The sequence below is a fragment of the Puma concolor genome, chromosome B3 (genome assembly GCF_028749965.1).
Source record: "Puma concolor isolate L17-30 chromosome B3, mPumCon1.1.hap2, whole genome shotgun sequence".
Classification (NCBI taxonomy): Eukaryota; Metazoa; Chordata; class Mammalia; order Carnivora; family Felidae; genus Puma; species Puma concolor.
This window is the reverse complement of record NC_141672.1, coordinates 74,799,672-74,826,757: the sequence shown is the minus strand read 5'-3', so window position 1 is coordinate 74,826,757 and position 27,086 is coordinate 74,799,672. Positions and strand designations below refer to the sequence as shown.

Here is a 27,086-nt window from a genome sequence, read left to right as displayed (position 1 = left end):
GCAGAGCTAGGATTAGAACGCTAGACTTCAGACCTCTGAGCCCTATAATTCTTCCCAGGATTCCATGTACTTGGGAACCTCCCTCAGACTCAGGAGCTCCGTTTTGAGTACTTTAGTAAAATAAAGAACATGAGGTTTGGAATAAACAGGAATTACCCTTGCAATGTATTTTCCCAAAGATGGATACAAAGTTGGAGAAATGTGTATATTTTAAGTCTCCAGGGCAGGGATCACATCTTCTAAGTGCTTTGCACAGAACAGGGCAGCTGTGAGTCTACTTGGGCCAAGACTACCAAGTCAACTTGGTAGAGAGGACTTTCCTCCCTCCCTCCCTTCCTGCCTCCCTCTCTTATTTCCTTCCTCCCTTCCTTCCTTCCTTCCTTCCTTCCCTCCCTCCCTTTCTTCCTTCCTTCCTTCTTTCCTCCATTTTGCCATTTAGCAGACATTTACATAGTTTACTGTGTACCAGGCACATTGCTAGGTGCTAGAGATCGAGTATTGTCCTCATGGAGCTTACTAGCAAAAAACTAAGCAACTCACTAGTAAACTAACAAGTAACTCTAGTGTAGTTAGTGCTATAACAGTTTCGAGGGGTAGAAGTAGAGTAGAGATGGAAACTAAGTTAGGCTGGCTCCCTAGGGAAAGAGGTATCTTAAAGGATGAATCCAGAAAGGATTATGGAGCAGGCCAACCACCCTCACATTCCTCACCCTCAGATATTCAGGACTTCCTTCTCCACACAGGGCCTCTTTCTACTCAGCCCCTAAGATATTCCTGTTCTCCAAGAAAAGGGAAGAATAAGAAATCTACAGGACTGGTGAGACCTGTGCCCTGTTCTTTAGGGAGAAAGGGTGGGAGGGGTAAGTGGAAGGTAGGAATTGATGCCTGCTCGGTGAAGTGACTCTGGACGGAATTCCAGGCTGCAAAGCAATGTGTAGAGCTGATGAAGCCCTGAAGAAGTCACTGGCAGAACTACCCTGGAATTTGGCACACTGTCCCAGCCCCCATATCTCCCTGAGTGAGGCAGTCTTCCAGCCCCAGTCTGGTTTGTCCCTGCAGATCCTATAATCCCTTCTTTTAAATCAGAGATGCTTTTTTTTGGAGGGTGCACTGGTTTGTTTTGCCACAATGTACCATTATGCTGAGGTCATAGAAAAGGGAACCAACCAGTAGAGCAGCTCTGTGCTTGGAGCCAGGCACTGTGTGTGGCACTTTACCTGCATTCAGTCCAATGGAAATGTAACTGTAGGGGCGCCTGGGTGGCTCAGTTGGTTGGGCATCCGACTTCGGTTCAGGTCATGATCTTGTGGTCCGTGAATTTGAGCCCCGAGTTGGGCTCTGTGCTGACGGCTCAAAGCCTGGAGCCTGCTTCAGATTCTATGTCTCCCTCTTTCTCTGCCCCTCCCATGCTCATGCTCTGTCTCTCTGTCAAAAATAAATATATATAAAAAAGAAAGAGGGGCGCCTGGGTGGCGCAGTCGGTTAAGCGTCCGACTTCAGCCAGGTCACGATCTCGCGGTCTGTGAGTTCGAGCCCCGCGTCGGGCTCTGGGCTGATGGCTCAGAGCCTGGAGCCTGTTTCCGATTCTGTGTCTCCCTCTCTCTCTGCCCCTCCCCCGTTCATGCTCTGTCTCTCTCTGTCCCAAAAATAAATAAACGTTGAAAAAAAAAAAAATTTTAAAAAAGAAAGAAAGCAAAAAGAACTGTAACCATAAGCAGACCAGGCTGAAGGGTCTGAGAACAGGGCTTTCAAAGATGGTCAGATCTATGCCTGAATCCCACCTGTACTGTTTATTAGATGGGTAAAACTGAGCACATTCCCTAATTTTCCTGAGCCACAGTTCGTGTAGTTCTTAAGATGGCAGTGCCCTAATCTACTCCAGAGCTTATTGTAAGGATTGAAATGACCATGTATGAATGGTGTGTGTGATTGTATATGCAGAACCCCCCCCCCCCCCAAGCATACTGCCTAGGACATAGTGAAGACCCAGTAAATGGTGCTTGAAAAATAGGTTGGTGTTATGCCAGTTTTATAGGTGAGAAATCTGGGACCCAGATGTGAATTTCTCAATGTTGCACGGCTAATACATGGCAGTCCTTGGAGCTGAATGTATCTCAGACCCCCAAGTTGGTATACTTCCACAAAGGCAATTTGGGGACCTATTTATAAAAGACATGCTTATTGTAGAATTAAGAAAATAAGGGACAATATCAAGAATAGAAATGATCCCTAGTCTCACTGTATAACAAACATGTTAGTGTATTTTCATACAGTTTCCTTCTATGCACTTTTTATTTTTTATTTTTATTTTTTTAGAGAGAGAGCCAGCATGAGTGGGGAGGGGCAGAAGCAGAGGCAGAGAGAATCTTAAGCATTCTCCACCCTGCCACATGCCTTGATGTCACAATTTTGGGATCATGACCTCAGCCAAAACCAAGAGTCAGACACTCAACCAACTGAGACACCCAGGCACCCCTATGCACTTTTCATTTAACATACTCAGTTAAATACTACATATGCAATTTTGATTCCTACTTATTTGCTTTGCATCACATAAGCATTTTTCCACATCATGAAAACACTCTTGCATTTTTAACGGCTGCATAATATCCCACTATTTGGATGCAGCATAATTTGTTTAACCACCCCAGCATAGCACTTTTTTTTGCCATTTGCAGTTTTTGCTATTAAAAATTAACATCTTTTATACAAATCTTTGCATCTCTGATGCTTTCTTCTAAAAATATCATGGCAAATTCACAGCATATAGCAAAGCAGACAAAAACAAAACAAAACAAAACAGAATAAAGAACTGTCATGTAATCATCATCCAGCCTCAGTGATGATCACGCTTGGCTTATCTTGTTTTTTCCTCTCCCATTTATTTCAAATTTTGGGTTTCATGTTATTTGAGTATTGATTTTTTTGAAGCTGGATTCCTAACAGAATTACTGGGTCGGAGAATAGAATGCTTAGTAAGATTTTGGATTTATTTTGCTCAGATCACTTGCAGAAGGGTTATACAAATTTGTACTGTCAAGAATTGTGCATGAGAGTGCTGGTCTTATTGCACCCCAGCCTGCATTAACTTTTAGTTATAACACACACACACACACACATTCACACAGACACACACCTCTTTTTTAACACACCTTTTGCCAACTTGGCAGATGAAAGGGCTTTCTTTATATACATTTGTTTAATTGGTCTCTGGACTTACATTGAGAAGGCACCTGGTGACCACAGTGGAGTAAACCCTCCTGAAAAACCCATAGGAAACACACTTGTACTTCCTGGGGACCCTAGCCAGGACCTGTGGGGTGGGGGATTCATTTTTCCTGCTATGCTGGGACCAGGGCAGGGAGGAGCTTGGGAAGAATGTTCACCTCATCCCACGGGCAGCCACCAGGGGTCAGGATGGGGCCAGAGATCCTGATGGTGGGAGCGAGGGTAAGAATGGCCAGCAGCCAGACCCTGCATTTCCTCTGTCTGACCACGGCTGGCTGCACACACAGCTCCCCTCTGCTCCTCAGATGGTGATTCCAGAATGTTCTGGATGGCTGTCCCCTGCCTGATCGCTCCTGCCTCTGGCTGCTCCAAGGTTTGGCTTGCTAAAAAGAGAAAGGATGTTTGAGAATTCTATTCTGTTTCTCTCTCTACACACTGTGAGACCAAGTTCACCAGGAGCAGGGCTTTTTAACCGCAGGGCCATAGACTAAGGGACTCAAATAAAATGGGCAAGTGGGGCATGAATATCCATTCCCCACCCCTCCCTTGGGGAGAGGACAATATTTGTTTTGTGAGATTCTGAGAGGGGGATCCATGCCCCTCTAAGTCCAGCATTTTCTGGTACCCCCACATGCCTCCTAAGCCCATTTGCTTCCTGTGGGTGCTGTGAAGGGAGCAGGTTAGTGTTGAAAACAGGGGTGGTCTTGGAGGTTATGCTAAGGGGTTGAACCTTCTGTATTATGCAGTGGAGCTGAGAGATAAGAGTCTGGGGGACCCTGGGTGGCTCAGTCAATTGAGCGTCAAACTTTTTTTTTTTGAAAGAGAGAGCAAGAGAGTGAGAGCCGGAGAGGGGCAGAGAGAGAGAGAATCCTAAGTAGGCTTTGCACTGTCAGTGCGGAGAGCATTGTGGGGCTCAAACTAATGAACTGCAAGATCATGACCCAAGCTGAAATGAAGAGTCAAATGCTTAACCAACTGAGCCACCGAGGTGCCCCAAGCATTCGACTCTTGATTTTGGCTCAGGTCATGATCCCAGGGTCGTGGGATTGAGCCCCACATCAGGACCCACATTGAGTATGAAGCCTGCTTGAGATTCTTGATCTCTCTCTCTCTCTCTTTCTCTCTCCCCATCTGCCCACCCCTCTCTTTCAAAATGGGGAGGGGGGAGCTGAATTTTTCCTAGGGTGGGGTGGGGTGGGGTGGGAGAAGGGAGGTGGACACTCTAACCATCTGAGCAGTCAACGGGGCTGCATTGGATTTGGGTACACACCGATGTACCCTGCCTCACACTGTGTTTATGTGTGTTAAATGACTGGCATGGTGAGCAGAGGATCAGGGGAAGGAAGGCTGATCCCAGGCCAGTGGTGGCCAGTGGATCTTGGAATCTGTACCTCTGAGCCATGGGTGGCAACAGGGACAAGATGTCCAAGGGGGAGATAAACGAGTCAGGTTACTATCTGCCAGGGCACTGCTCTGAGTCTTACCTCAGCACTGCTGGCTCTCACAGCCCCTGCACCTGTGCGTCTGCAAGGTGGGGTTAGGGCCCCCTGGGATTCTCAGACCGGTGCTGGCTGGCCCCATGGGTGCAGCTGGGGTCTTGGAGAGGCTGAGAGTCAAGGCCAGAGTTATCCAGCACATCAGATATGAAGGAAAATTCATGAGCATTCCTAAATCCCACGTTAGTACTCCATTTTATTTCATAATAATGGTTTCAATTTGTATGTAAAGATAACCTGAAGATACAGCAAATTGTGATTATTACCCACATCCCTGTTTGGCAGCCATGGGAAGGGAAGGAGGCAACCATTTAAACTACAATGATCATACTTATGTGCATACAGGACATTTGGCTTCAGGCTTCCTGGTGTCTGGTCTTCATTCTGGACTTAGCAGTTCACCCGTCTTATTTTCCAGGGCAGAATTTCACCTCTCGAGGCTGCAACTGCTTCTTCTCACAGAACTTCCTTATTAAATGGGGAACGAGCACATGTGAAAGGCACATTCACATCTAGTTGACTCTTTCTCTATGATGAAAATAGAGAAATTGAAAAAATATTTTAAAAGTGACATCTTCGAAGTAAACTGGGAACAACTGTTCAAAATGCTGTGTGCCAAGAATAAGTGTGGGGAGATTTCCACACCTGGGAAATTTGTTTTCAGGTAAAGAAGTTCCTCCTTCTGGCCTGGGGAGCCTGCAGGGGCCCCACCCTTTCCTCCCTTGCCCTTGTGTGAGGCCTCCTTCCAGACATGGCAGCCGCAGACCCGGTTCCTGCTGTTTACACTCCAGGTTCTCCGTGGCAAGGCTGCTCTTGGTAACCATAGAGACCAGGAGGTGCCCCTGCACTGAGTGTTAGGTGGAAGAGAACAAGGGCTTTCACACCAGGAGGTCACCCCCCCTCCCACATACCTCCCTAATGAATCTCTGTTTACACAAGCACATTTACCTGTCCCATCTGTTGTTTGATTCATAGCTTTCCAACCACCCTGGAATAGGTCGAGATGGTGCAGGCCAATCATCATGTGAGGCACGGAGAAGTTGAAGGCGATTTCACCCTTCAGTGCGGACTAAGTAGCCAGCATGTCCCTGTTCCGTGGTGTGGATCGCTCGCCAAGCAAAACATGGGGCTGTATGCCTAGGTCAGCTCTAGAGTTTCTTATGTGGTATTATTTGTGGTTGTGCTGCCCTCCACCCCCTACCCCTTGGCTCTGGAGGGCAGGGGCCCCAATTCAGTGCTAAGCAAAGCCTGAGGAGCAATAAGAAGCCAAAGGCAGTCACATGACCTCTGGTGTTGTTAGCCCCTTCCCAGGTCCCCCTGGGCTACTGGGTTCTCTGGATTTGTTCTAAAATTCAAAGCTCAAGCTACTCCAGCCAAATCCCCACGCTGGTGAGGAGGAGGCAGTCAGGGAGAGGGGAGATGAGGTGTGGGGGCGCAGCAAAGCTGTGACGAGCTGGGGACTGTTCCTTATGCTAGGCTCCAATGGCGTGGGAATCTGCTGCAGAAAGGAGAGGGAATGTTGGTGGGAGGCACACAAAGAAGCCCAAAGCACTAAAGGTTGGGACAAACCTCTAGCAGCTGTGGTAGCTACGACTGGGCTGGACCCCCCTCCCTTTGGAATGCATTCGTACTAGTAAAACCCATTATCCGACGGGTTTGGGATGTGGCCAGCTTAGGGTGAGAAGGGCAGAAGGGTGGGGGTACCTGTAGGAGACAGGAGTGGAGTGAGGGTAAGGGGTGAAGTCACTTGACATTCAACTGTCCAGTAACTCCTCATGATAGACACGACTTGGATGTTAGGCGTGAGCTTGACCACAGACTCCACACAGGTAGCTGGGGCCCTTGACAAGGCTGCAGGGGCCTCTTCCCAGCAGCCTCGGTGTCTGAACAGGCTCTGGAGTCTGTAGATCGTGTGTTTTGGGGAAAGTTGTGTGACCTGAGACTCCGATTTATTATCTATTAAGTTGGACATAGTCCTGCCTCACGAGTGTGAAGAGAGTTAAGCTGCACGGCCCGGGGAAGAGCGTGGCAGAGTGGTTGCCACAAGCCTGGTCCAGCAGTCCTTGCTCCGGACCTCCCCTTCCTTCCTGGACTCTCACTCCTGCCACTTAGAGGCCATGCAGCTAATACACAGCTCTCTGCCACAGCTTCTGGGCCAGGAGCTTCGTCCCCAGCCCCTGTGGTCTCCCAGAGCCTTTGGCTGGTTGTGTCTAGTCTCCAGGACTCTGCCTGGGGCTCTGGAGCAGGAGGCTGGACACAGAGCCACAGATCTTTGGGAATCCGCAAGGCTGGCATCTCCAAGCTCTGGAGAAGGAACCTTTCCCTGCCTCTTGGCAGGGTAGAAACTAGCTCCAGTCTCTGGTCCAAATAAGCCACTTCAAGGTTTCATTCTCATTGGACCCAAGGCTAGACTGGGCCTTTCTTCTCTGTTACCTAAGAGGGAAGGAGATAGGGATTGGCTGTGACCCTGGCCCTGCTCTGACCATGTAGGACCTGAGCTTGCCAGGAAAAAAGGCCCCGTTTGGAGGTGGAACGGGGAGAAGTTAAAGAGCCCTCGACTCCTTGCACCATTCTGCCAACCCTGGCCCTGTTTTTCTTCACCTGAGACTGAGACTAGGTTGCCAGTCCTGACCCAAACTGAAGCCAGTGATTTTGGGCTGTAGAGAAGTCCTTTGTCTGGCAGGGCAGACATTCCAAGAGTGCATCTGTGAGAGGTGGAGAAAAAGCCCTCAGTTAGAGGGCAAACCAGAAGGGGCCAACAAGAGAGATTTGTGCCAACAGCAGACAGAGCTCTCTAGGCGCAATTAACAAAAGATTCAAGCTCCAAGTCCTTATCAGAGACTCTCCTGTGGCGTTCTTCATTAAGTTTTACACATGGTAGTTGCTGAATGAATGACAGCATTAGAGGCACAGCCAGAAGAGAAGGGAAAACAGTGGGAGAAAACACTTATGGAGAGAACAGGCCTGTGTGCAGCCTGGGCCGTGGGACAGGTGGGAAGCATTGCAAGCATAAGGCAACTGTGTGCTAGGGGGCCCTGTGTAGGCCAAACGTGGCACAGAGTCAGTGTCCTAGTCTTCATGGGTCAGATGTCACATATTGCAGGATTGCCTGGTTTACCACACTACTGTCTCATGGTTGGGGTGTAGACAACTCTGACCTATAGCTTTTCTTCTATTATTCTTGGTACCCAGCCAGTTGAGCACCAGCCTGTATTTGTGGGGTTTGACTTTTATTCCTATCTATAGTAATATTGTTCTAAGAATGGAGGGATCATCTCAACCCCCTATAGTGTCTTTTCCACACACTAGTCACTGTCAACCTTTTACAGTGAATATCAGATACATCACTTCTCTGCTCAAACCCTATTCTTATCCTCCCCTTCAGTCCATCCACTCTAGCTACACTGGCTTCCTTGCTGTTTCGTGAATGATACCACACACCTGACTCTGCCTTAGTGTTTCCTGCTGTCCAGAACATTCTGTACTCTCCCACTTCCTTCAGGCCTTTGCTCACTTACTGTTTTATCATCTTTTGCCCGACCTGGCCTGATATGAAACACCCCATCCCACATTCCCCAGCCTCCTCACCTTGTTTTGTTTTGTTTTGTTTTGTTTTCCAGAGCACTTATCAGCATCTGCCCTTTTGTGTTTCTTTCTTGATTACCTGTCTCCCTCCACAGGAATGTAAGCTCCTCCTTGAAGGAATAGACTTTTTAGTTTAGTTTTTATTTTTTTTATTTTTTAAATGTTTATTTATTTATTTATTTATTTATTTATTTATTTATTTTAGAGAGAGGAAAAGAGAAAGAATCTCAAGCAGGCTCCACACTGTCAGCATGGAGCCTGACAGAGGGCTTGGTCCCACAAACCATGAGAGCATGACCTGAGCCGAAATCAAGAGTCGGACGCTTAACCGACTGAGCCACCCCTAATTTAATTTTTAAAAAGATTTTATTTTTAAGTAATCTTTGCACCCAGTGTGGTGCTCAAACTTACAACCCAGAGATCAAGAGTTGTACATTCTACTGACTGAGCCAGCCAGGTGCCCAGAGGAATAAGTTTTTTTTTTTTTTTAATTTTTTTTTTTTCAACGTTTATTTTTGGGACAGAGAGAGACAGAGCATGAACGGGGGAGGGGCAGAGAGAGAGGGAGACACAGAATCGGAAACAGGCTCCAGGCTCTGAGCCATCAGCCCAGAGCCCGACGCGGGGCTCGAACTCACGGACCACGAGATCGTGACCTGGCTGAAGTCGGACGCTTAACCGACTGCGCCACCCAGGCGCCCCAGAGGAATAAGTTTTTATTTTTTTATTTTTATTTTTAAAAATTTTTTTTTTTTCAACGTTTATTTATTTTTGGGACAGAGAGAGACAGAGCATGAACGGGCGAGGGGCAGAGAGAGAGGGAGACACAGAATCGGAAACAGGCTCCAGGCTCTGAGCCATCAGCCCAGAGCCTGACGCGGGGCTCGAACTCACGGACCGCAAGATCGTGACCTGGCTGAAGTCGGACGCTTAACCGACTGCGCCACCCAGGCGCCCCGAGGAATAAGTTTTTAAAAACTCACTGTTGTGGGTGCCTGGGTGGCTTAGTCGTTTGAGCATCAGACTCTTGGTTTCCGGTCAGGTCATGATCTTGTGGTTTGTCAGTTCCAGCTCTGCATCTGGCTCTGCACTGACAGTGCAGAGCCTGCTTGGGATTCTCTCTCCCCTCCCCCTGCCCCCCAGCCCCCTCTCTGCCCCTCCCCCACACCTGCTCGCTTTCTCTTTCTCTCAGAAATAAGATAAACATTAAAAAGAAATAACTCACTACTATATCCTTAGCACCTAGAGTAGCACTTGGCACATAAGAGGTGCTGAATAAACATTTGCTGAATTAATAAGTCATGAAGACTTTGAAAACACCCCTCTTGCAGGGTGTTCCTGGCTGCCATACTATGGTTAGTCCTCTGCAGGGGCTGAGAGGTGGCCATTGGCAATCTGCCTGTGTTTGCCTATCCATAAGGGTGTTACCGGACAAGGGGCCATTGCCCAATGCCCAGTAAGCCAAACACCCACATGGATTTTGTGGCACCACATCAGACACTTCCCTCAAGCTGCCTGCTCTTCACAGTCTCCCAAGAGGAGGCCGAGTCTTTCTCTAGCTTGTTCCTACCCCCGCCATCCCCAGGGGCTGCTTCTGGAAGGTCTGGCCATTCTTCCTCTCCTCTAATCATCAGCCTCTTCTCATGCTTCCTCCTCTCTCAGGGTCAGTGACTCCTGCTCACCATTCCCAAACATTTTTTCCCTTACATTCCTTTTTTTTAATGTGTATTTATTTTTGAGAGAAAGAGAGTGCACATGAGAGGGGGAGTATCAGAAAGAGGGAGACAGAGAATCTGAAGTGGGCTCCACACTGTCAGTTCAGAGCCCCGAACACACCAACCGTGAGATCACCACCTGAACCACTCAGGCGCCTCTTCCCTTCAGTTTCGAGACACACTTACTTTGCCTCTTGCCTCTCTGGCTCCTTTTCAGCTTTCTTTTCCTCTTCCCACCCCTAAAACAGAAGGATTTCTGTGTCAGTCTGGACCCATCCAGGAAAATGAGCCCACACAAGGCACTCCATATAGGCTGTGTGTGCAGGGAATGGCTAGTCCAGTGTTGGAGGGCTGGAAGAGCAAAGGGAGGCACTGTGGTGACCAGATGTGGTGACTACAGGAAGCACTATTACCCCGGGCTGGAGAAACAGAGAGAAGAGGTGGTGTCACCAGAACCCCTGGGCCCAGAGGAGCAGCCTCCCAAACCACAGAACAAGGAGGCGCTATGACTCCTGTATGGGTCTTTGGTGGCATGCACTTGGTGACCGTGCTGATGTCTCTAAGGAGGTGCCCTTCAGTGGCTGTTAACGCCTAAATTGGGAGCCAGAGCAGGGCGAGATACAACTCCTAGGCCAAGTCCGGCTGCCACCTATTTCTCTATGACCCATGAGAATCTTTTTACATTTTTATTAAAAAAAATTTTTTTTAATTAAGCTCTATACCCAACATGGGGCTTGAACTCAGGACCCCAAGATCCAGAGTCACATGCTCTACCGACAGAGCCAGGTGCCCCAAGACTGAGTCTTTATAAGATCTGTGATCATTTTCCTCCTCTTTCCCTTCCCAGAACCATCATCTGGGGTTGAGCCACCATTACCTTTTGCCTAGGCTACAAATATGGCCTAATTACAGACACTACTCCACGTGAGTTTCAGTCTAGTTCACCCCCTCGTAGTCACCAAGTTCATCTTTTGAATCATCATGTTCAAAGGTCCTCCCAGCTTCCTTTCATATGGGTTGGCCAGGCATTTACAGCTTTCCATGTAGTCCAAATGACTACAATTTGGTTTCCCAACTTTGTTTTCTATTTCTTCCTTTCCTATACTTTGATATACACCTTCCCCCCCCCCCCCCCACCCCAGGTTCTGTGCCCTTTACACTCTCCCCTCTGTGGGAATGGATTTGGTACCCATGAAAATTAGTTCAGCTATGAGTGACCGAAAACCGAGTGTAAGGGGCCTGTTGAGATTGTACTGGATCCCCTTGGACCTGTTTATCATTTCCCACAGTTTCTGCCTATGCAGAGGGCCTGGGAGCAACCTTTAGCTTGAACTAGTGAGGAAGGACAAAAGCCCAGTCCCTTGTCTCAAATTAAGACAAACTCTGAGGTGTAATTTGTGCTCCGGAGCTCCCTTTCAGGATCAGCCTGAGGCTGGCACTTTGCTTGAAAGCACACCATTGTTTTCCCCTTTCCTGTCTTGCTTCCCACACTCCCTTACTTGTTCCTCCTGGAAACATTTAATAGTTCACTTGCAAGTGAAGCCTGGTCTCAGGATCTGTTTCAGGCAGCCCACCCTAAGACATAAACACAACAGCAGCTTAAACAAGACCATGGTAGGTCTCATATGGTCTTTATGATTTTCATGGACCCGGACTGATTCAACCCTATAGTGCAGCATTCTCAATGTGTAGCTTCCTCTTAGGTCAAAGGTAGCTGCTCCAGCTCATTATTAAGTTCACATTCTAGCCAGCAGGAGGGAGAGAAAGAAAGGAAGAGCATGCCCCCTGCTTTGAAGAATACTTCCTAGAAATTGAATACCTCACTTCTGCTATATCCTTTTATCCAGAATTTGGTCATGTGGCCATGCCTGGCTGAAAGGGAGGCTGGGAAATGTAACCTTTATTCTGGGTGTCCAGTTGCACAGCTAAAATTTTGGGGGCATGACTACTGATGGAACAGATATTAGGGGACAACAAATCATCTCAGTTATCCCCTCCTTCTTATCTCTGCCTGTCCAGATTGTTCAAAAGTCAGTACAAATGCCATTTTCTTCATGGATTCTTCTGTTAAGAAACAAAATTCAACTGAGTAAATTTGAAGATCGAATTGGCTTATTGAAGGATTCATGAATCAGGCAGCATCTCATCTAGCAAGTAGAGGAGAGCTCCACTGAGCTAAACAAAAGAAGGATTTTCAAAGGCATAAGAAAAAAAAGAAGAAAGGAATTTATTAGCAAGGAGTGCATTGTTTAGGCAATGTTGCCCTCCTAAAGGGAGGGGAAGGGAGCCATCAGGAAATTTTCTAGTATTGGCCAGGAAATTCTTTGTTGATTGGTTAAACATTACATTCCTGGAGGGTTAAAAGTGCAGTTAGGTTAGGCTTTAAGTCTTGGCTTACTGACTTGGGGCCTTAACCTGATTGATGCCGTTTGGGTCCTGTGTTTTGTTTTGTTTTTTAATGTTTATTTTTGAGAGAGAGAGAGAGGAAGAGAGAGTGCAAGCAGGGGAGGGGCAGAGAGAGGGAGACAGAGAATCCCAAGCAGGCTTCACACTGCCCAACGTGGGGCTGGAACTCAGTAACCATGAGATCATGACCTGAGTTGAAGTTGGACGCTTAACCAACTGAACCACCCAGGTGCCCCTGTGGTTTTCTTTTTAACGTAGCCCTACTTGAGGATAAAATTACTCTTTTTTCCCTCAACAAAAGTGCATCTCTGGGGGGTGGCTGGCTGGCTCAGTTGATAGAGCATGTGACTCTTAATCTCAGGATTGTGAGTTCAAGCCCCATGTAGGGCATGGAGGCTACTTAAAAAAAAAAGTGCATCTGTCATACCTTGTCTTAATGAAAAGATAATTTATTTTCCCAGGAAGTAGAGATGCTTATCTTACTTTTAGTAGCTTTTATTACATACCTTAATTAGAATTCTTAACCCTTAGAAACCTTAATTTCTAAGTGAAAAATAATAAGTAAGTGGGACACCTGGCTGGCTCAGTCGGTAGAACATGAGACTCTTAATCTCAGGGTTGTGCACGCTGGGCATGGAGCCTACTTAAAACAAACAAACAAACAAACAAACAAATAAATAATAACAACAACCACTAAAGAAGTAAGTAATTGTGAACTGCCTGTTATACTGATGAGGTTTTGGGGTGATGGTGGGGTTTGGAGCTATTGACCAAGAAAAAATTCTTAATGTCTTTGGTGCAAAGATTTTATTGAAGTGGGGATGGGGGGAGTGGGAGGGGAACAAGAGTTGCCCTGGGGTTGTGGAGAGTGGCTTATTATACACTATGGGGCTGGGGGAGGTAAAGACAAAAGGAAGTTTCCAAAGAAACTTTCATATGCTAAAGACTCACAGATTATTGGAGGCCTAGCTATTGTCAAGCTAAGGTTGTTTTTCCCTCTAGCAAAGCATTAACATTAAGACAGTAGGGAGTTCCTGGAGAAATGTTTTACTCTGCCTGCCTCAAGTATTTGTCAATGGGCTGCAGGTTATAAGGAAATTTAATTTTATCTGTCATTTCCTTCTTGCCTCTGTTCCCCACATCACTATGGAGGGGAGGGTGATGTTGGGGTTCCAGGAAACTGAGTCTATAGGTTTCTGGAGATTAGGCTATTGATAAGATTGCCTTTTTCTTGTAATTTACCAAGACATTTGTAGACTGATGGAGACTCTGTCAGTTTAACCATTTGTTTTCTTTCTTTTCCTTTGTTTTGGGCAGCCAGGAGTGCCTGAGGAATACCATACATATTCTACCTGGGGGGAGAGAGAGTGGTGTGCTAGCTTGTACTTTGTCCTCAGCCCGCCTTATGCTCCCTCACCAATACCAGCATTCTTTAAATTTGCAAATGTATAAATACCTTTCATAATTTTTAGAAGCATTTGTCTTTTAAAAATTTCCTAATATAGCACTAACACATCCCAATATCTTTTAGTTTCCCTGTAATAAGAAGTCAAAAGTAGATAGCCTATGTTCAGTAATTATGATGAAGTTTTGGTGTGATGGAGGGGCGGGGCGGGGGGGGGTGGTTTCATGGGGTCCAGAGCTGATGGTCAAGAAAGAATTCTTGAAGACATCTTTGGTGCAAAAATGGCGATTTTATTAAACCATGGAGACAGGACCCATGGGCAGGAAGAGCTGCACTGGGGTCGTGAAGGGTAACTCATTATATACCCTCAGGTTGGGAGGGGTCAGGGATTAAGTAAATCTCTAAGGTATTTTGGAAGCAAGGTTTCCTGGACCTTGAGGGGCTAGCTGTTGCTAGGGAAACACCATTTATCACCATTTAATAAAACCCCAGTCATGAGACCCCTCAGATGCATATGGGGGGCATGGGGCATAAACTTGGAGCTTGATTGCCAGCATATATCCTGGGGCAGTTGAGATAAAGGAAGTAGATTTACAGGATTCTCAAGGTTGGAACAATATTAAGCCAAGATTCTCTTTTGCCCCTAGCAAAGTGTCATCTTTGAGGCAGCAGAGCTCCTAGAGGGAGGTCAGTCACTCTGTTGGTCTCAAGGACTTGTCAATGGACTATAGGCAGTAAGGGAATTTAATTTTTCATTTGCCTTAGTTTCCCACATCACCATGGCAAGCACTTAAACCCCTTTCCTTTGTTCTTGGGGAGCTAGGAGTGTCAGAGGAATATCACACAGATTCCACCTGGGGGTGGGGGGATGGGGTGCCAGCCTGTATTTTGCCCTCAGCTTGCCTCATGCTCCTACATCAATTAATGATTTATTATTTTATCTTCTTGGGAAATGGTCCTGAGATGGGGATATTCAATGATGTTAAATGAACTCACCACTTAACTTTTAAGTTTTAGGTTAGCAAAGATTTTAGGTTACTAAAAAGATTTGGGGGAACTATTTAAGTAGACATAAATATTGCTGAAAAGTTCATTGATAAACTTTTATGTTGCTCACATCTATTTAATTCACTTGTTTTTAAGAATTGTTTAGGTTACTGTGGTGCCTGGGTGGCTCAGTCGGCTAAGCGTCTGATGCTTGATTTTGGCTCAGGTCATGATCTCATGGTTGTGGTATTGGGCCCCCCACACTCCCAGTCAGGGTCTGCTCTGACAACTGTGGAGCCTGCTTGGGATTCTCTCTCTCTCTCTCTCTCTCTCTCTTTTTCTGTCTCTCCCCTACATGCACACACATGCCTCTCTCTCTCTCTCTCTCAAAATAAATAAACATAAAAAAAAAAAAAAAAAAAAAAGAATTGTTTAGGGCACCTGGGTGGCTCAGTTGGTTGAACATCCAACTTCAGCTCAGGTCATCATCTTGCAGTTCACGAGTTCAAGCCACACATCGGGCTCGCTGCTGTCCCCCTCTTTCTGCCCCTGCCCTGCTTGCACTCTCTCGCTCTCAAAAATAAATAAACATTGAAAAAAAGAATTGTTTAGATTACACACAAAAGCTTTATTAAACATTAGACAAAATCAGTCATTATCCCAAGCTATTTTTTTGGCAGATCTTATAAGAGATGACATGAACTTATTTGGCTAGTAAACTCAAGTGGAAAAGAAGTTTTATATTTGATGTTAACTCTAAAGACATGCCTGTTTATGGGGCGCCTGGGTGGCTCAGTCGGTTAGGTGGCCGACTTCGGCTCAGGTCATGATCTCGCGGTCCGTGAGTTCGAGCCCCGCGTCGGGCTCTGTGCTGACAGCTCAGAGCCTGGAGCCTGTTTCGGATTCTGTGTCTCCCTCTCGCTGACCCTCCCCTGTTCATGCTCTGTCTCTCTCTGTCTCAAAAATAAATAAAATGTTAAAAAAAAAAAATAAATAAAGACATGTCTGTTTTAATTAAACCAATGAGTTTAAACTTTAATTTACTGAAGATTATCCTAGATCGCGTTGTTATGCCCAGAATTCGTGATCCCCAAAGACCACTAGGGGAGCCGAGTCCGATGCAAAAGCAAAAGAGTCTATTCGAGCTAGCTCGAGCTCAATCCCCTACCTGCACCGACGCAGTGGTGAGATACCGGAGAGAGCGAGTTTCAAAAGCACAAAGGTTTTATAGGGGTCTAGGGGCAGTTGGTGAGGTAAAGGCTGTGGCCTCAGCTGATTGGCTGGGGAAGGGTCGGAGTCCTCTTACGCAGGTCGCTGGCGTGTTTTGATCAGGAAGTTTGAACGGGTGAGTGGGAGGTTACTCAAGGGGAGGAGGCTTGGTCTAGGTGAAGGACACAGAACAAGATGGAGTCGGTTGGCGTAGGCCCGTCCTTTCAACGTGAACTTGAAAGACATTTGGATTAGTTTCTATCTTTTTGAGAATTTTATTTTATTTTATGTTTAAAAATTTTTTTTAACATTCATTTAATTTTGAGAGACAGAGCACAGGTGGGGGAGGAGCAGAGAGAGAAGGAGACACAGAATCCGAAGCAGGCTCCAGGCTCTGAACCATCAGCACAGAGCCTGGCGTGGAGCTTGAACTCATGAACCACGAGATCATGACCTGAATCGAAGTTGGATGCTCAACTAACTGAGCCACCCAGGTGCCCCTTTTTGAGAATTTTAGAACCTTCAAGTCTTACAAGCGCTTACTTTCAAACCAACTAGAGCTCTTTAGAAATTAATTTTAGTAATGCCATCCGGAGGTAGAACAAGACCTCACATGTACAACATATGTATATAGACAAACACACAAACACACAGACAGATATAAAGACCTTATAGTTACTAATATTTGTGGATAAGATTTTTGAAGATTTGTATGTCTTTGGACAATGAATCTTAAGGAGGCTGTGCTAGCATTTGCAGACCACAGCCCTTTTAGAAGTTTGTGTTTTAAAAAGGCCTTTTCCCTCTTTTCTCCTTCGGTCTCAGGTGATTGTGGGCTGTGTTTACATATCCTTTTTTTTTAAAACCTTTTTAAAAAATGTTTATTTATTTTTGAGAGAGACAGAGACAGAATACGAGTGGGTTAACAATGCGAGTGGGTTAGGGGCAGAGAGAGAGGGAGACACAGAATCTGAAGTAGGCTCCAGGCTCCGAGCTGCCAGCACAGAGCCTGACACGGGGCTAAAACTCACGACCTGTGAGATCACGACCTGAGCCAAAGTCGGACGCTCAACTGACTGAGCCACCCAGGCGCCCTTGTGTTTACATTTCAAAGACGTGATAATGGATAGAGAAAGAATAGAAGTTCTTCAAGAATGACTTTGGTTTGCTAAGGCCAATGATTTCCAAGTCTTTTGCATTCAACAAGGTAAGTTTTGGGATTTGTAAAGAAGTAGGTGAATTTTGAATTGCCTCCTAGAGCTGATTTTTGTTTTGTCAAAGATTTGTTGCTCTCACATACTCAAAGAATCGGGTTGTAATTTAAATGCTATCATATCCAATGACATTATCTTCAATTTGCTTCTTTCCCTCTGGGTACCTAATTTTAATTTTAAATATTTCAGGCAATATTGAATAACCCTGCTTGGATCCAAAAAGACGGTGCAAAGGATATTAACTTCTCAAAACTCGGAGTCATTTCCAAGGATAGCCAAAAGAAAGAACCAACAATCTGCAAATTCCAAGCCAGCAGAAAACCAAGTCCAGTTATGCAAACAAGAAGGCAATAACTATTGTTGGGAGAGAAAGAATAAATAATGGGTCTGGATTTGCAAAGGGAGGGATGTGACATTTTATTTTCCTCTCTGGACTGGGTGCTCCAGACAGAAATTTAGAAGAATTGATTCTGGTAAGCATTTTTACCTTTGGCTGGCCTTTGCCAGTTTTTCCAGGATCCCCTCTGCAAGATCTGGTATCTACCAGCATTTCCCCTTGGCTGTTTAAAGGAATAATATAGCAGTTTACCAGGAAATCCTTCAGTTTGGACAACACTAGAAGGGGTTCAAATGAGGCCTCCCTTGAAGGTAGATATGGGGGTGTCTGTAAAGCCATGAACTTGGCAGATTTTTGTTTATGGTTGTGTAGTCTTTTCAGAGTGGAAAAACAAATCAGACAATGAATACTTGAAGGAAGGAAGAGGGGAGCAGTCTTTTCCCTTATGTGCCTTTTATATCTTTACTTTTTTTTTAGCCTTTTGCAACGAATCTTTCAATAAAACTGCTTTGGAATTTTGAAGTCTTTGGAGGAGTGTGCTTGCCAATTTAAATGGGTATTCCATTCTGTTTAATTTGGGAACCCTTGCTTTCAAGTGCGTGTCTTAAATGATGGAATTGAAACGTTCCCCATAAAGACCATTATAATTCCATGTTATTTTTAATAAAAATTTCCATCTTGCTAGACATCCACAGATTCTAAAATGCTGGTCCTTAAACACAAAATAAGCAGGTGTGCCAGATAGGAGCTGGCCGTGGAGGGGCGTTGGGATTTGTGGGGTGTTTATAGTGTGCCTCATTACATGGAAACTTTCTTGAGATTGGCAGATGACGTAGTGTCAATCTAACCCGTTTAATCAGCTTATCCTAACATGGGAGTCTGAGTTAGGTGACAAGTGTTCTAATAGCTCTTAAATGCCCAACCCGAGCCCACCAAATTTTGCAGCTTTTGGCCTCTGAGATCCCCACTAGTGGTGGCTTTTATTTACACAAGAGAAGCAAACATGTGCAAACAAATCTTAACTCACCTCAGTCACCAAAACATGTCATTCAGACTGTCCAAGAGAAGACCATGCAATTGTGAACGTAGATTAACCCAGCTGACTCCATTATGAAGACTACAGACAGGAAATGGGGAAAGGGCTAATGCAGCAAACCCCAGTAAAGGGTAACTCTGGGCTGGAACTAGGACAGGGTTCCAACGTGGAATTATGGACTGAACCAAGGGTTAAGGAATGACACTCTGTTAGAGGCTCCTGTCAGTCTACACTGACCCGTTAATCCTGGGCTGGAAAGCCAATGAGATCGGTAGCCCAAACACAACAAGAGGATTTGAAACCCAGAGGACTTACCAACGGCCTCATGGGGAGAAAGACTGAACTCAAAATGTTTCCTGGGGCACCACCCCTGTGTTTCTCATTGTCCTTAAATGCTGTCACAAGTTTGCATTAGATCTCAATGCTGCCGCCAATCTGTTAAAATACAAAATTCAGGGGTGCCTGGGTGGCTCAGTCGGTTGAGTGTCCGACTTAGGCTCAGGTCATGATCTCACGACTTGTGAGTTCTAGCCCCTCATCAGGCTCTGTGCTGGCAGCTCAGAGCCTAGAGCCTGCTTCGGATTCTGTCTCTCTCTCTCTCTCTCTCTCTCTCTCTCTCTGCACCCCCCCCACCCGCTCTCTCTTGCTCAAAAATAAACATTAAAAATAAATAAAATAAAATATAAAATTCAGCTGAGTGAATTTGAAGACCTTATTAGCTTTATTAGATGATTCACAAATGGACAGCATCCCATCTAGCACGTAGAGGGGGCTCTGAGGACAAGTACAAAATGGAAGGTTTTTATAGGAAGCAGGGGGGGGCAAGAATGTTGCTAGCAAAATAAAAGAATGTTTCAGGCCTGATAGCCTCCCCATAGGGGGACCAGCAGGGGGTCTTATCATGCAGATTACCTCAATTTGGTAGGGGGCAGAGAAGGAGAGAGCCCGCGAGGCAGATTCACTGATACTGATCAGAAAATCCCTGACTGATCTGTTAAGACTACATTTCTGGAAGAGGTTAAAACTCCAGTTAGGTCAGGTATTAAGCCCTGGTTTGGGGACTTGGCCCAAGTGATGCCATTTGGGACCTGAGGTTTTCTTTCTAACAGTTCCCTGAACTTCAGTGAAAAGTTATCAACCCCTGAGCAGAACCTCATGGCACTTTGAGTGTCCCTCACTTGTGGTGCTTATATTTTGCTACTTTGCTTCTTTGTTATTTGCATATGCATTTCCCAGGAGATTGTAAACATCTTTAGGGGAGACGGCAAATTTCAATGAATTTCTGGTTTGAACCTAGTAATTCTCCAGTTCCTATACTCTGGAAATGAGGGTTTGGAGTCCAGACCACTCTGGCTCAAAAGCAGGCTTGTTTTGCAGCATTCATTTGTGTATCCTAGGGAGATTAATTGGTGCTTTTTCTCTGCCAGGCTCTGTTAAAGCTGCTATAGACATGGCAGAGGACAATACAAATAAGGGCCCCACTCTCTTGACGGTCATAAAGCAGGAGGGTTAAAAGCACACACTTCACAGCCAGATTACTTGGGCTTGTATCCTAGCTTCACTGTTTACAAGCTGTGTAACCCCTGGGCAAGTTACTTTGCCTCTCTGTACCTGAGATTCATCCTCTGAAACATGAAAATGTTCATAGTGCAGCTATTCAGGATTATGGTGAGGATTAAGTGAATGTACATGTGTAAAGAGCTTACAACAGTGCCTGGTGCAAAAATAATTGCTACATAAGCATTACTTATTATTACGAGTTTTGCAGAGCTTGTGTCCTAGTAGGGGAGGTAATAAAGAAGAAGAAATATTAGGCAGTGATGAGTGCTATGAAGAAAATAAAAGATTTGCAAGGACGTGGAGAAAAGGAATCCTCATGTGCTGTTGGTGGGAAAGAAAATTGGTGCAGCCACTGTGGAAAACCGTGTGAGGTTTCTTAAAAAATTAAAAATAGAAATACCATATGATCTAGTAATTCCACTACTGGGTATTTCCCCAAAGAAAACGAAAACACTAATTCAAAAAGATATATACACCCTTATTTTATGGCAGCATTATTTACAGTAGCCAAGATATGGAAGGAGCCCAAGTGTCCACCAACAGATGAATGGATAAAGATGTGGTATATATACACAATAGGATATTACTCAGCCATAAAAAGAATGAAATCTTGCCATTTGCAATGATGTGGCTGGAGCTAGAGAGTATTAATACGAAGTGAAACAAGTCAGAAAAAGACAAATACCATATGATTTCACTTATGTGGAATTGAAGAAACCAAACAAATGAACAACCAAAGAAAAAAAAGAGACAAACAAAAAAACAGACTTAAATACAGAGGACAAACCGGTGAGTGCCAGAGGGAAGGTGGGTGGAGGGTGGAATAGGTGAAGGGGATTAAGAGAACACTCAATTATCACCAGGAACATTATACACCAGTAATGTATAGAATTATTGAGTATTACATTGTACACCTGAAACTAATATAACACTGGATGTTAATTATACCTTAAAAAAAAAGAAAAGAAAAGAAAAGAAAAGAAAAGAAAAGAAAAGGAAAGGAAAGGAAAGAAGAAAAGAAAGGAAAAGAAAAGTGGAGAGCCTGGGTGTCTCAGTCAGTTAAGTATCCGACTTCAGGTCATGATCTCATGGTTCGTGAGTTTGAACCCAACATCAGGTCTGTTATGATAGCTCAGAGCCTGGAGCCTGCTTCGGATTCTCTCTCTGCCCCTTCCCCTGCTCTCACTCTGTCTCTCTCTCTCTCTTAAAAATAAATAAACATTTAGAAAAACTAAAAAAAGAAAGAAAGAAAGAAAGAAAGAAAGAAAAGAGAATGGTAGGAGAAGTGCTTCTGAGGGTCTACCTTGTGCCGGATGATCAGGGAAAGTCTCTACAAGGAGGTGACATTTAGGGACCATGAAATGTAGGTGGTGAGAGTTTTCAGGAAATAGCAAATGTAGAAGCTATGAAGGCAGGCCTGAGCTGTCAGGTCTGGGGTAGAAAAAAAGCCTGTGGGCCAGAGCATGCTGACCAAGGGGAGAGCAGAAGAGATGGTCTCAGAGATACTTGGGAACCAGATTCTTCAGGGCTTTGCAAGATGGGAAAAAATTTAAGTTTTGGTTCTAAGTGCAGTGGGAAGACATTGGAGAGTTTTAAACAGAAGAGAGTTCTTTTCAAAAAGATAATTTTAGCTGCTCCTGCAATGGTAGTATGGATGATAGAGAACAGAGAGGATTTGACACATGTTTTGGGGGCGAAATCAACAGGAGTTGCTGATGTATTAAATGTGGGACTTAAGGTGAAGAGAAAACTCAAAGGCAATTCTCAAAGTTTTGATTGGAACACCTTCCTGGGATAGGAAGATGTGGAAAGACAGATTTTAGGGTGGATGGGAATCAAGAGTTCTACTTTAGCTGCATTCAGTTGGGCAAATCACTTAAGCTGTCTGTTATTTAGAGTATGAAAAGAATACTAATGTCCCCATAGAGAAGGGTATTGTGGTTAAAAGAACAGATACCTGGGGTGAAATCCTGAGCCTGCCATTTATTAGCTCTGTGGCCTTATGTAAGTTATTTTATCATTTGTAAAATAGGGATAATCAATAGATAGCACTTACTTCAAATAATGGTTGTATAAGGATGAAAAGAATTAATGTTTACAAAGTGCTTAGAATAGTTTCTGACACATAGTAAAAGCAATACCAGTATTATGGAAATAAAAAAAATAAATAGGGCAGAATCGAGCCTTGTATTAGATAAGTGGCTTGCCTCCTCAAGATAATCATTAACTATGTGGAAGGAAGGAAGGAAGGAAGGAAGGAAGGAAGGAAGGAAGGAGAGAAGGAAGGAATGAAGGGAAGGAGAGGGACAGATGGACCTGTTCCTCTGAAGCATGGTATATAAATTCAACCAGTTCGACATAATCTCCTGTAGAAATAGAAAAGGAGGGGAAAGTTCTCCAACTTATTTTATGAAGCTAGTATGATCTTGATACTAAAATCAGAAAAAGACAATATTAAAAAAAGGAAAAAGAAAACTACAGCCCAATATCCCTGAATATACACACAAAAACCCTTAACCAAATATTACCAAATAGAATTCAGCAATATATAAAAATTATTATACATCATAACCAACCAGGGATGCAAGGGTTCTTTCAATATTCAAAATAAAACCCATGTAATTTACTGTATTAACAGGCTAAGGAAGATTCTTCTATGTTTTCTTCTAAAAGTTTTATAGTTTTATGTTTTACCTTTAAATCTGTGCTCCATTTTCAGTGAACTTTTGTGTATATATGAGATTTTGGAGGAGGCTGACTTATTAGATGTACCTGGAGCTGGGAACCCAGGAGGGGTGGGGAGCACCAAGGGTGAGCAGAGTCCCAGGACATTCCATATATTACATTGTAAATTAAACACTTCACTGATTCCTAGAGAATAATTTATGACTCAGCAACAATTTGTTGAGTCAATACCTAGAATTAACAGGGAGATTATATCCTCAGGAAAAAGGAGGGTGGAGATAAAATCTCCTAAAGGTCTTTGGTATTTAGGACATGTCCTCAGTCATTTCCCTAGTGACCTGTAATCTCCAGGAGCCTGGCCTGTATTCAACTGGGAAAGGTCCTGGGGTAAATAGGCTTTGATAGACCTTCAGTTAGGGTAGAGTCTCCTAGAGGAGGAAGTTGGACCTTCTTGCCTGTGGGGGTTGGTAGGAACGGGTAGATGTGTGGGGAGCCTGTTCTCTGAGTAATTTCCCTTGTACAGGACCTGGGTGGTCAGGATCTGTGGAGAGTTCTTGTCAAGGGGCCTTACTCCTCTGCCCCTCAGGTGGCAGAGTGGACCTCTCAGATCTGAGAGACAGGGTGGGAAGGCTGGCGGGGGCATGGCTTCAGGAAGTTTCAGGCGGGTACAGGCTGGCAAATAGGATAAAACCTGAGTGAAAATAGAGACCCCCCAAATAGGCCTCAGGAAGTTTGGGGTAATGGCACCAGATTCCCTTGTCAGATCTTTTGTAAGGCAAGAGACTGCATCTTCCTGTCATTGCTACTCCCCTGCAGGGAGTTGGGGACTGGGCCTTCTCTGTGCTCCAGCATTAGGTGTCCCAAAGTATTGAGGCAGGCCACACAATGAAGGGGAAAGCAGGGGAAAGGGAATTGCCACCTGATCAATGCCTGGGATGCCTGCAAGCATGCTGCTTGGCACTTCGCAGATATTACCTGACGAACTCACTGCAGTAGTCCTAGATGACATCTTCACCTCCATTTGCAAGAAATCGATGTGCTAAGAGTGTGAACATGTTCATTTTATCAGCAGTGTGTTCTGTTTCCCTTTGCCAACATCACTGCGTCTGATTCTGCAAGCCTTGTCGGAGTGGGTCCAGCATAGCCTTTCTGACCACACTTTCTATTGATGGTGACAATCCCAGGGAGTTCCTGATTTATCCACATCCACCATCCAAAGGGCACTGTTACCCTGGCCTTTCACTCTTACCCACGAATCAGAAAGACCTATGATAACCACTAATTACTTTGATTTAGAATGCTTTTCTTGATTAAAAAGATTTTCTTGTATTGTATACAAAGAGATATGTACAAAGATGCTTATTACAGAATTGCTTGTAGGAAAATAAGGGAATAAACAAAATGCCCATCAATAGGGGAATAGTTATATAAACTAGGGTAAGCAGCATTCTCAAACTTTTCTGTCTCAGGGTCCCTACATGTTCTTTTCTTTTTCTTTTTTTTTTAAGTTTTATGTATGTATGTATGTATGTATGTATGTATGTATGTATTTATTTATTTGAGAAAGGGTGAGAGCAGGGGAGGGGGGCAGAGGGAGAGAGAGACAGAGAGAGAGAGAATCTTAAGCAAGCTCCAAGGTCAGCATTGAGCCCAACATGAGGTTTGATCCCATGATCTGGAGGTCATGACCTGAGTTGAAATCAAGTGAGAAGCTCAACCGACTGAGTCAGCCAGGCACCCCAGATCCCCTATGGTCTTAAAAATTATTGAGGACTCTGAAGAGCTTTTGTTTATGTGAGTTATATCTGTCAATATATACTATAATAGAAATTAAAACTAAGAAATTTAAAAATATGTATTATTTATTAAAAACAATAAACCAAGGGGCACCTGGGTGGCTCAGTTGGTTAAGCGTCCGACTTTGGCTCAGGTCATGATCTCGCAGTTTGTGAGTTCAAGCCCTGTGTCAGGCTCTGTGCTGACAGCTTGCTCAGAGCCTGGAGGCTGCTCCGGATTCTGTCTCCCTTTCTCTCTGCCCCTCCACTCCTCACACTCTGTCTCTGTCTCTCTCAAAAATAAATACACATTAAAATAATAATAATAATAATAAACCCATTGTATGGTCACATAAATAACATTTTCCAGCTTTACTGAGGTATAATTGACAAATAAAATTTTAAGATATTTAAGGTGTGCAGCATGGTGATTTGATACATGTATACACTATGAGAGTTATGTATACATTATGAGAGGGCTTGTCCCATTGAGTTAATTAACACACCTATCACTTCACATAGTTTTCTTTTTTTGTGTGTGAGAATATTTAGGTTCTACTCTTTTAGTAGATTTCAATTATACAATACAGTGTTATCAGCTATAGTCATCATGTTGTATCTTAGATCCTCAAAACTTTTTCATCTTATAACTGAAAGCGATACCTTTTTAGCAACTTCTCTCTATTTCCCCCACCCCAGCCGCTGGAAACCACTTTTTTACTCTCTGTTTCTTTGAGTTTGGCTTTTTTTTTAGGTTCCACATATAAGTGCTACCGTTTAGCATTTGTCTTTCTGTCTGGCTTATTTCATTTCATGTTGTTGCAAATGACAATATTTCCTTCATTTTTAAGGCTGAAATATCATGTGTATTGCCCCATTCATCCACAGATAGACACTTAGGTTGTTTCCATCCCTTGACTATAGTGATCATATACTGCGATGAACACAGAAGTATAGGCATCTCTTCAAGATAATGGTTTTATTTCCTTTGGATATTTATCCAGATGTGGGAGTGCTGGATCATGTGGTACTTCTATTTTTAATTTCTTGAGGAACTTCCATGCTGTTTTCCATGGTGGCTGTATCAGTTTATATTCCTGCATAAACATTATTTTAAATGAAAAATGGCCATATTTTCTAAAATATGAAAATATGAAAATAAAATAAGAAAAATTAATGAGAAGAGTGGCATTGTTGTACATCGAAAAAATATCTTTGATGTCTGGTTTAATAGAAAACAGCTGGAATCTCATAGTTGCTTCTACATTTAATGTTACGATGTGTCTATTTTTAAAATTTTTAATGTTTTATTTTTTATTTTTTGAGAGACAGAGAGAGACAGAGTGTGAGCAGGGGAGGGGCAAAGAGAGGGAGTTACAGAATCCGAAGCAGGCTCCAGGCTCTGAGCTGTCAGCACAGAGCCCAACGTGGGGCTCAAACCCACAAACCACGAGATCATGACCTGAGCTAAAGTCGGGTGCTTAACCGACTGGGCCAGCCAGAGGCCCCTGTGTTTATTTTTTTAAATTACATCCAAGTTAGTTAGCATATAGTGCAATAATGATTTCAGGAGTAGATTCCAGTGATTCATTCCCTATGTATAACACCCAGTGCCCATCCCAGCAAGTGCCCTCCTTAATGCCCCTTGCCCATTTAGCCCATCCCCCCTACCCACAACCCCTCCAGCAACCCTCAGTTTGTTCTCTGTATTTAAGAGTGTCTTGGAGTGCCTGGGTGGCTCAGTCGGGTAAGCATCCGTCTTCGGCTCAGGTCATGATCTTACGGCTCGTGAGTTTAAGCCCCGTGTTGGGCTCTGTGCTGACAGCTCAGAGCCTGGAGCCTGCTTCATGTTCTATGTCTCCCTCTCTCTCTACCCCTCCCCTGCTCATGCTGTCTCTCTCTGTCTCTCAAAAATAAATAAACATTTAAAAAAAAAAGTCTCTTATGTTTTGTCCCCCTCCTTGTTTTTATATTATTTTTGCTTCCCTTCCCTTATATTCATCTGTTTTGTTTCTTAAATTCCTCACGTGAGTGAAGTCGTATGATATTTGTCTTTTTCTGACTAATTTTGCTTAGCATAATACCCTCTAGTTCCAGCCACGTAGTTGCAAATGGCAAGATTTCATTCTTTTTGATTGCTGGGTAATACTCCATTGTATATATATACCACATCTTCTTTATCCATTCATCTGTCGATGGACAGTTGGGCTCTTTCCAAACTTTGACTATTGTTGATAGTGCTGCTATAAACATGGGGGTGCATGTGCCCCTTTAAAACAGCACACCTGTATCCCTTGGATAAATACCTAGTAGTGCAATTACTGGGTTATAGGGTAGTTCTATTTTTAACTTTTTGACGAAACTCCATACTGTTTTCCAGAGTGGCTACACCAGTTTGCATTCCCAACCTACTTCTATTTTAGCATGTAGCACTCTGCACTACATTTG

General features: G+C 44.3%; 2 long non-coding RNA genes across 2 annotated transcripts in view; one reads left to right on the top strand and one right to left on the bottom strand.

Moving 5' to 3' along the window:
* Positions 1 to 394: 394 nt before the first annotated feature.
* The window catches only part of LOC147580065 (uncharacterized), a 247,858-nt gene continuing 221,166 nt past the window's right edge, over positions 395 to 27,086 (bottom strand). The window contains exons 6-13 of the long non-coding RNA XR_015252493.1: positions 15,264 to 15,395; positions 10,211 to 10,263; positions 7,326 to 8,419; positions 5,673 to 6,222; positions 5,370 to 5,571; positions 5,056 to 5,252; positions 3,387 to 3,611; positions 395 to 1,425 (exon numbers count right to left, since the gene is read on the bottom strand). This is a non-coding gene — a long non-coding RNA (uncharacterized LOC147580065). The remainder of the gene's footprint in view (positions 1,426 to 3,386; positions 3,612 to 5,055; positions 5,253 to 5,369; positions 5,572 to 5,672; positions 6,223 to 7,325; positions 8,420 to 10,210; positions 10,264 to 15,263; positions 15,396 to 27,086) is intronic.
* On the top strand, positions 462 to 18,104 carry LOC147580067 (uncharacterized). The gene is made up of 4 exons (XR_015252495.1): positions 462 to 817; positions 5,143 to 5,388; positions 5,700 to 5,865; positions 17,435 to 18,104. It is a non-coding gene; the product is annotated as an uncharacterized LOC147580067 (long non-coding RNA).